Below are 9,690 nucleotides of genomic sequence, written 5' to 3'. Positions count from 1 at the left end.
AGCTTTCATGAGCTCATCCTCCTCCTCTGGAAGTTGATCAACTCCTTCTACTAGTGACTCACTTCCACACCTTACCTCGCATCCTCACTGCCACCTCTGCACTAGGTCCTCATCATCTGAAGCCCAGAAGCCTGTAACAGCCTCATAACTGGTCGTCCTGCCTCAAGTCATCTCTCCACTCTGCCGTGTGGCCCAGTGCAGCCAGAGTGATTATCTTAACATACCACACAGCCCATTTCACTCCCCTGCTCCATGGCTTTCCATGACTCCCCATCACCTATGGAGCAAATGCCTGACATTAAGGACCCCGATCTTCTCTTTGGCTTTATGTAGCACACACATCATTGCCACTCTAGCCAAACGCAAGTGTTAACTTTCTGCCAACGCTTCCATGTCCCCAGACCTTCGTTCACGTGGCTCCTCTGCTATATCTGTCCAAATCCTTTTCTTCCCTCAACAACCGGCTCACACTTGCAACTCCAACCACCTCTTCTCAGTGACTCCCTGCTCTGGCTTTATACAGCAACTCTCTATATTGCTCATTTGATACTTAGCCTGTTAACCTTGAGTTTTTAGTTAGACCTTCCTGTTAATAAAGCTATCCATCTATCTATCCCTTTAAATACATTAATAAGTTTTTTTGGTATCCACAGCACTAGCACAACACTAAGATTTAATTTGTAGTCGATATATCTTACATCATGATCATCGTCAACTACCAACATTTTTACTATGTATCAGTTGCTATAGAGTACTTTGCATGCATTATCTTACTTAATATTCAATACAACCCTATAATGTCAGTACTATTATTATTATTTTATTTTATTATTATTTTTTATTTGAGTTCATAGTAGTTTACATCTTTGTGAAATTTCAGTTGTACATTATTTCTTGTCTATCACCACATAGGTGCTCCCCTTCACCCCCTGTGCCCTCCCCTTATGCCCATTCCCCTGACAACCACTGAACTGTTTTCTTTGTCCATGTGATTATTCATATTCCACATACGAGTGAAATCATCTGATGTTTGTCTTTCTCAGTCTGGCTTATTTCACTTAGCATGATTCCCTCCAGGTCTTTCCATGTTGTTGCAAATGGGATGAATTTTTCATTTTTTCTGGCTGAGTAGTATTCCATATTGTGTGTGTGTGCGTGTGTGTGTACATGCTATCTTCTTTATCCAATCATCAATCAATGGGCGTTCAGATAGTTTCCATGTCTTGGCTATTGTGAATAGTGCTGCAGTGAACACAGGGCTGCATATGTTACTTTGGATTGTTGATTTCAAGTTGTTTGAGTAGATACCCAGTAGCGGCACAGCTGAGTCATATGGTAGTTCTATTTTTAGTTTTTTGAGGAATCTCCATACTGTTTTCCATGGTGGCTGCACCAGTTTGCATTCCCACCAGCAGCGTATGAGGGTTCTCTTCTCACCACACCTTCTCCAACATTTGTTATTTATAGTCTTAGTAATTATAGTCATTTTAACAGGCATAAGGTGGTATCTTCGTGTAGTTTTGATTTCCATTTCCATGATGATTATTGATGGTGAACTTCTTTTCATGTGTTTATTGGCCATCTGTATATATTCTTTGGAATAATGTCTGTTCATATCCTATGCCCATGTTTTGATCGGGCTGTTTGTTGTTTTGTTGTTCAGTTGTGTGAATTCATTATATATTATGGAGATTAACCCCTTATCAGATATATGATTTGCAAAAATTTTCTCCCATTTGGTGGGTTGTCTTTTGGTTTTGATCCTAGTTTCTTTTGCCTTGCAGAAGCTCCTTAGTCTGATGAAATACCACTTGTTTATTTTTCTTTTGTTTCCCTTGTCTGAGAGGACGTGGTATTCAAAAGGATCCTTTTAAGTTCAATGTCAAAGAGTGTGCTACCTATATTATCTTCCAGGAGTTTTATGGTTTCAGGTCTTACCTTCAAGTCTTTGATAGATTTTGAGTTTATTTTTCTGTATGGTGTGAGATAATGGTCTACTTTCATTCTTTTGCATGTGGCTGTCCAATTTTCCCAACACCATTTATTGAAGAGACTGTCTTTTCTCCATTGTATGTTCTTGGCACCTTTGTGGAAGATTAGCTGTCCTTATACGTGTGGTTTTCTTTCTGGGCTTTCAGTTCTCTTCCATTGATCTGTGTGCCTGTTTTTGTACCAGTACCACGCTGTTTTGATCACTACGGCTTTGTAGTACATTTTGAAGTCAGGGCTTGTGATGTCTCCAGCTTTGTCCTTTTTTCTTAGGATTGCTTTAGCAATTCGGGGTCTTTGGTTACCCCATATGAATTTTAGGATTCCTTTCTCTGTTTCCATGAAGAATGTCGTTGGGATACTGATTGGGACTGCATTGAAACTGTATATTGCTTTAGGTACTATGGACATTTTAACTATGTTTATTCTTCCAATCCATGTGCATCGAATCTCTTTCCATCCTTTATGTCATTATCTATTTCTTTCAATAATGCCTTATAGTTTTCATTGTATAAGTCCTTCACCTCCTTAGTTAAATTTATTCCTAGGTACTTTATTCTTTTCGTTGCAATTGTAAATGGAATTGTATTCTTGAGTTCTCTTTCTGTAAGTTTGTTATTAGAGTACAGATATGCAACTGATTTTTGCAAGTTGATTTTGTACCCAACAACTTTACTATAGTTGTTAACTACTTCTAATAGTTTTCTGTTGGATTCTTTAGGGTTTTCTATATGTAAGATCATGTTGTCTGCAAACAGTGAGAGGTTCACTTCTTCACTCCCTATTTGGATTCCTTTTATTCCTTTCTCTTGCCTAATTGCTCTGGCCAAAACCTCCAGTACAATGTTGAATAAGAGTGGTGGTAGTGGGCATCCTTGCCTTGTTCCTGTTCTCAGAGGGATGGTGTTCAGTATTTCCCCATTGAGTATGATATTAGCTGTAGGTTTGTCATATATGGCTTTATTATGTTGAGGTAATTTCCTTCTATTCCCATTTTATTAAGAGTTTTTCTCATAAATGGCTGTTGGATCTTGTCAAACGCTTTCTCTGCATCTATTGAGATGGTCATGTGCTTTTTAGTCCTCATTTTGTTAATGTGGTGTATCACATTGGTTGCTTTGTGGATATTGAACCATCCCTGTGTCCCTGGTATAAATCCCACTTGATCATGATGTATGATCTTTTTGATGTATTGCTGTATTCGTGTTGCCAATATTTTGTTGAGGATTTTTGTGTCTATATTCACCAGCAATATTGACCTGTAGTTTTCCTTTTTTTGTGTTGTCCTTGTAAGGTTTTGGTATCAGAGTGATGTTGGCCTCGTAGAATGTGTCAGGAAGTGTTCCATCTTCCATAACTTTTTGGAATAGCTTGAGAAGGATAGGTATTAAATCCTCTCTGAATTTTTGGTAGAATTCCCCAAAGAAGCCATCTGGTCCTGGGCTGTTATTGTTTGGGATGCTTTTGATTACTGTTTCACTCTCTTTCCTTATGATTGGTCTATTCAGATTATCTGTTCCTTCTTGATCCAGCTTTGGGAGGTTGTAAGAGTCAAAGACTGTATCCATTTCCTCTAGATTGTCTATTTTGTTGGCATATAGTTTTTCATAAGATTCTTTTATAATTCGTTGTATTTCTGTGGTATCTGTTGTTATTTATCCTCTTTCATTTCTAATTTTGTTTATCTGAGATTTCTCTCTTTTTTTCTTTGTAAGTCTGGCGAGGGGTATGTCAGTTTTATTTATCTTCTCAAAGAACAAGCTCTTTGTTTCATTGATCCTTTGTACTGCCTTTTTTGTTTCAATAGCATTTATTTCTGCTCTGATTTTTAAAATTTCTCTCCTGCTGACTTTGGGCTTTGTTTGTTCTTCTTTTTCTAATTCAGTTAGGTGTAGTTTGATATCGCTTATGTGGATCTTTTCCTGTTTGTTAAGGTGAGCCTGTATTGTGATGAATTTCCCTCAATACAGCTTTTGCTGCATTTCATATGACTTGGTATGGTATGTTTTCATTTTCATTTGTATCCAAATATTTTTTTTTAAAGAATGTTCTTTCTTTCTTTACTTTTTTAAATTAAAGAATTTTTTTTTCCTTTTTTCTCCTCAAAGCCCCCCAGTACGTAGTTGTGCATTTGTAGTTGTGGGTCTTTCTAATTGTGGCATGTGGGATGCCACCTCAGCATGGCTTGATAAGTGGTGCCATGTCTGCTCCAAGGAGTCGAACCGGTGAAACCCTGGGCTGCCGAAGCGGAGCGCATGAATTCAACCACTCAGCCACAGGGCTGGCACCCTGTATCCAAATATTTTTGATTTCTCCTTTAATTTCTTCAATGATCCACTGGTTGTTCAATAGAATGTTGTTTAGTCTCCACATCTTTGTCCCTTTCTCAGCTTTTTTCTTGTAATTAATTTCTAGCTTTATAGCATTGTGATAGAAAAGATGCTTGTTATTATTTCAATCTTCTTAAATTTATTGAGTCTTGCCTTGTTTCCCAACATATGGTATATTCTTGAGAATGTTCCATGTGCACTTGAGAAGAATGTGTATCCTGCTGTTTTGGATGGAGTGTTCTATACATGCCTATTAAGTCCATCTGGTCTAGCTTTTCATTTAATTCCACTGTTTCCTTGTTGATTTTATGTCTGGATGATCTATCCCTTGATGTGAGTGGAGTGTTGAGGTCTGCTACTATTACTGTGTTATTATTAATGTCTTCTTATAGGTTCGTTAACAGTTGCTTTATGTACTTTGGTGCTCTTGTGTTGGATGCATAGATATTTATGTGTTATTTCTTCTTGATGCATTGTCCCTTTGATCATTATATATTGCCCCTCTTTGTCTCTCTTTACCTGTCTTATCTTGAAGTCTACTTTGTCTGATATAAGTATTGCAACACCTGCTTTCTTTCATTTGCCATTAGCTTGGAGTACTATCTTCCATCCCTTCACTCTGAGCCTGTGTTTCTCATTGGAGCTGAGATATATTTCCTTGACGCAGCATATTTTCGGGTCTTGTTCTTTAACCCTTTTTGTCACTCTATGTTTTTTTATGGGAGAATTCAATCCATGTACTTTTAGGTTGATTATCAATATATGAGGGCTTAATGCTGCCATTTTATCACTTGTTTTCCAGGTCTCCTGCATTTCCTTTGTTTCTCGTCCTGTGTGTTTTGGTCTACCAATCGAGTTATATAGTTTTTATGATGTGTTTCTTTGTTTTCTCCTTATTTATTATTTGTGTCTCTGTTCTGCTTTTTTTTTTTAGTGGTTACCCTGTATTGTATTCAATATCTTGTGGATAAGATAGTCTCTTTCTGATGGCCTCTAATTTCCTTAGACTAAACCAATTCAGTCCCTTTTCTCTTCCTGTCCTATGTTGTTTTTCTCACATCTTATTCCATCTTGTGTTATGAGTTTGTGATTAAAATGACAAGATTATGTTTGTTTTTGGTGTTTTCCTTCCTTTTGTCTTTAATGCTATACTTGAGTATTTGCTATCCTGCTCTGATTCTATCTACCTATTTAACTCCTTACTTCATGCTTTATAACCCCTTTACCTGCCCCCCCTTCTTTTTCAGGTATGAAGGCCTTCTTGAGGATTTCTTGTAGGGGACATCTTGTGGCTACAAACTCCCTTAACTTATGTTTGTCTGGGGAAGGTTTTATTTCTGCATCATATCTGAAGGATATTTTCACTGGATAGAGTATTCTTGGCTGAAAGTTTTTGTCTTTCAATGATTTGAATATGTCATTCCAGTCTCTCCTAGCCTGTAAGGTTTCTACAGAGAAATATGCTGAAAGCCTGATGGGAGTTCCTTTGTAGGTTATTTCCTTCTGCCTTGCTGCCCTTAGTATTCTTTCTTTGTCATTCAGTTTTGCCAGTTTCACCACTCTATGCCTTGCAGCAGGACTTTTGACATTGACATATTTAAGAGATCTGGCAGCCTCTTCCATGTGAATTTCCTTCCCTAGTTTGGGAAGTTCTGTACTACTCTTTGAACAAGTTTTCTACTCCATTCTCCTTTTCTTCTCCGTCTTGAATACCTATAATTCTTATGTTGCATTTCCTAATTGAGTTGGATATTTCTTGGAGACTTTCTTCATTTCTTTTTAGTTTTAATTCATTTCTCTTTAGTCTTCGTTTCTTTTACTCTCCTCTGTCTGGAGCATTTCAACATGTCTATCTTTGATTATGCTGATACTCTCCTCTGTGATGTCCACTCAAGTGTTCAGGGAATCCACATTTTATTTCTTCCATTGTGTCTTTCATCTCTAATATTTCTGATTGATTCTTCTTTATAGTTTCCATCTCTTTTATGAAGTAGCTCCTGAACTCATTGAATTGTTTCTCTACATTCTCTTTTACCTCATTGAGTTTTTTGATGATAGATATTTTGAATTCTTTGTCATTTAGATTACATATTTCTATGTCCTCAGGACTGCTTTCTGGGTACTTCTCATTTTCTCTCTGGTCTGGAGATCTAATATAATGTTTGATATTGGTAGAGCGAGTGGCTCTCTTCTTTAGCATGTTGGCATTATTTGGCCACAGTTACTGTCTATTGCCACTGGGTGGGAGTCAAGAGCCATGTATTCTGAGCCCTCTGCTTTCAGCCGAAATCCTAGGGGCTGGAGCCGCACTGAGCAGGTGGGAGGAGGGGAGATTTCTTCTGCATGCTCTCAGGGTTTTCTCCCTCTGCTCTCACTATCTGCTCTCCTGGGTGTTGGCTGATGGGTCACCCCCCGTGGAAGATTTTGCCCTGGTAGAGAGCTTTCCTGTAGGCTGCAAGGCCCCTGGGAGTCCTTGGTGTTCCCACGAATGAATGTTCCCTCCCCTGTTTCTTTTCACTTGGAGGCCTCCCACGGTTCCTGATCACAGTCTTTAAGGGGAAGAAGTGAAGATTTCTGTTACCCTGTTCCACCTCCTCCAAGGGGGGCTCCAGTCTCTCCGCCCTCCAGCATATGGCTGCCTAGGTCTCTCTGACGTTTTCTGTGTTCTGTTAGGTTGTCCTCTGTTATATTATGGATTTTTGTTGTTGTTGTAAATTGGAGGGGAAAGATTTCTGAGAGACCTCACTCTGCCAGGATGCTGACATCACCTCCAATATCAGTACTATTATTATCTTCATTTTACATATGAGAAAACTAAGGCTTAGAGAAAGAATTTCTCTAGGATCCTTACCATGTATATATCTGGTACAAATATATACATATATGGTGGTGGTGGTGATAATGGCACGTTTTTCAGTGTAGTACAAACAGTGAAGAGATTAGATGCCTGTCATCTCCTGATCACACCTTTTTGGTAATGGCCTCTGTTGGGGTTTCCTGCTTATAAGGAATGTTGGATTACATGGTCAGTTATTGAGGACAACGCTCAGTTCAACAGATTGTAAAGTCTTGATCTATAAAGTTCAACAGATTGTAATGTTGAAAACATTATCATTGCCCGACAAATCCATGCTAAAATTCAAACTACAAAAACCAATCAACATTCATGTGGTATTTATGTGGGTGGTATCTATGAGTGTGGGAAGGGAAGTAGAGGTCATGGGAGGCATAGTAAGATGAGGGCGTCTGAGAAAAATAGCTTATTTTCTTTGAATCTATTGAGGGAGACTTGCACTGTCTGAGCTGGGCTGTATGCAGGCACATTTTGTGCGTTACTATTGTGCCCAGTTCTGCCATTCCAACAGGAGGGAGACAGTGAAGCAGGGCTGCCATGGATATTTCTGCTTGTTGGAGGAACTGAAGCCTCCCACCTCAGAGAGACTTCCTTGCAGCATCCCTGTGAGAGTTCCTGACATGCAGGCCCCCAAAGGAGAAATCAGAGAACTGGGCTCATCCTTACTCTGTATGGTTCTTGTTGTGTCACTCCTAAAGTCACAGTCATGATATAACCTCTTGAGCAATGCCTTTTCCCTGCTTTCTCACAGATGGAATCTCAGTGGACCCAGACTCCAGAGCTTGATAGGGGGAGATGTTGCTGGGGCAGCCCTATGAGAGAAGGAAGTTTGAAGAAAACCAGGCTCATTGAAACTGGATGAGCTGGGTGTAGGACCAGGCCAAGTGAGCCAAGACTTCACAGTGAAGCATATTCAGCAGTCACCTCCACCTTCTCAGGCTCAGGACTAGCCAGCCCACAAATCCCTCAGGGTTACCAAGATCCTGGATCAAAAATTTTCCTCAACTGACTCCCCTTAACTATGAAAACTGTAGAGAAAGGGAGACCAGCAAGGTTGAGCATTTACTTGCCCCGTGAAATCATAGACCACCTCAACTTCTCTTTGCCTGAGTGACTAGATCATGACCTCCTATTCCTGCTGGAGTCAGGACAGAAGCTCTGCTCTTAATCCCCATCTCATCTGCAAAAGGAACATGGATCAACTCAGACTTACCCAGTCTTCCCAGGAGCCACTAGGATTCTTTCTCTTGAAGGGCTCCAGCCTTTTCAGGATGGTCTGACACGCTTCCTAAAGAACACATCCATCACACACCAGACACATAAATCCTCTGCATCCCCCGGCCCAGGTACCCTGGGGGCCTCAGCAAGGCTATGTCCTAGTAACGGTGCTCCCAGGGTGTCACTACTTGGTACCCTCTCAAGAATGACAGAGGCCCAGGGTGGAAGCTAAAGGACGCTACCAAAGGGACCAACACTGGCCTTTGCTTGGAGAGCACTTCCTGACCCAGTTCTCAGGCTGACAGACAGTGAAATGTTTGAGGGATCCTAAGGAGGTACTTCTCCCATCAAACCCCTTCATTAGATTACATCCTCCACGTGGGAGGAGAAGCCAGTCGGTCTTAACTGGCCAACCCCACAGTTGAATTCCAATTTTGGTCCATTGTCTTATGGCCAGTTCTAACAGCAGGGAGTATGTCTTCATAGCACCCCCTGCATTCCTTCCAACTCTCCTCCCCGTCCTACCCTCAGAAGTGATTATAGTTCTTCAGCCTCTCTTTTAGCTTGGTGTTTGGAGGAACAGCATTCTCCTGGATAAGAGAGCCACAGGCATGGCCACAGCCAAAGAGCCTGCAGGGGCCATTCCAGCTCCCACCTGGGGGACCCTCCAGGCCCAAAGCCCTGGGCTGGCCCTCTGCTCTGCCGGCTCCTGAGGCTCCTTACGTAGACGGCCTGTCCGTTGAGGTCAGTGCTGACTGAGGCGGCTGTGGGAGAGGTGTTGGGCACGGTATTAGTGCTTGTCTCGCTGATGTAAATCTTAGAGGTGGGGATTTTCAGAGCTCTGCTGGCCACCTGCCAAGAGAGACGACATCACACTCTGGGGAAGGGGTTAGCATGGGGCTCGTCTGCCTTCTCCCCAAGATGGGATTCAGGTTCACTGTTACAAGCAAGAAAATAATTTTATAAACTATAATTCTACTGAGACTGGGATGTTCTCACATCTGTTTGAATTTGAAGCAGCAATTTTTATGGAGTGATTTCAGTGCATAAAATATTCAAAACCCAATGGTGACTAACAGTGCCTTTTTAAGCTAACCTTGGCTTTTTACAAAATCCAATTTGGCCAGTCCCATGAGCCAAGCAGGTATGCCGACTCTGACCCAGCTCCATCCTCCCAGCTCCACTGTAAAGAGTCTCATGTGTGTGCAGAACTAGCTACCTTTATGCACACAACACACCCACCTTACACACAGTCACAGAACCCTAGAGTGTTGGTAACATAAGTGACCTCAGAGATCA

At 40.9% G+C, this 9,690-nt stretch overlaps 1 long non-coding RNA gene across 3 annotated transcripts; it reads right to left on the bottom strand.

The window, feature by feature from the left end:
* Positions 1–6,310: 6,310 nt before the first annotated feature.
* LOC124234512 (uncharacterized) lies at positions 6,311–9,684 on the bottom strand. Of its 3 annotated transcripts, none has more exons than XR_006887331.1 (3): positions 9,115–9,684; positions 8,387–8,461; positions 6,311–7,985 (listed from the first exon to the last, which is right to left on the bottom strand). It is a non-coding gene; the product is annotated as an uncharacterized LOC124234512 (long non-coding RNA). The 3 variants fall into 3 exon arrangements; XR_006887333.1 differs by having other exon boundaries at positions 6,320–7,319; XR_006887332.1 differs by having other exon boundaries at positions 6,321–7,316.
* Between the last annotated feature and the right edge of the window lie 6 nt (positions 9,685–9,690).

The sequence above is a fragment of the Equus quagga genome, unplaced genomic scaffold (genome assembly GCF_021613505.1).
Source record: "Equus quagga isolate Etosha38 unplaced genomic scaffold, UCLA_HA_Equagga_1.0 83427_RagTag, whole genome shotgun sequence".
Taxonomy (NCBI): domain Eukaryota; kingdom Metazoa; phylum Chordata; class Mammalia; order Perissodactyla; family Equidae; genus Equus; species Equus quagga.
This window is presented reverse-complemented; position numbering and strand designations above follow the sequence as displayed.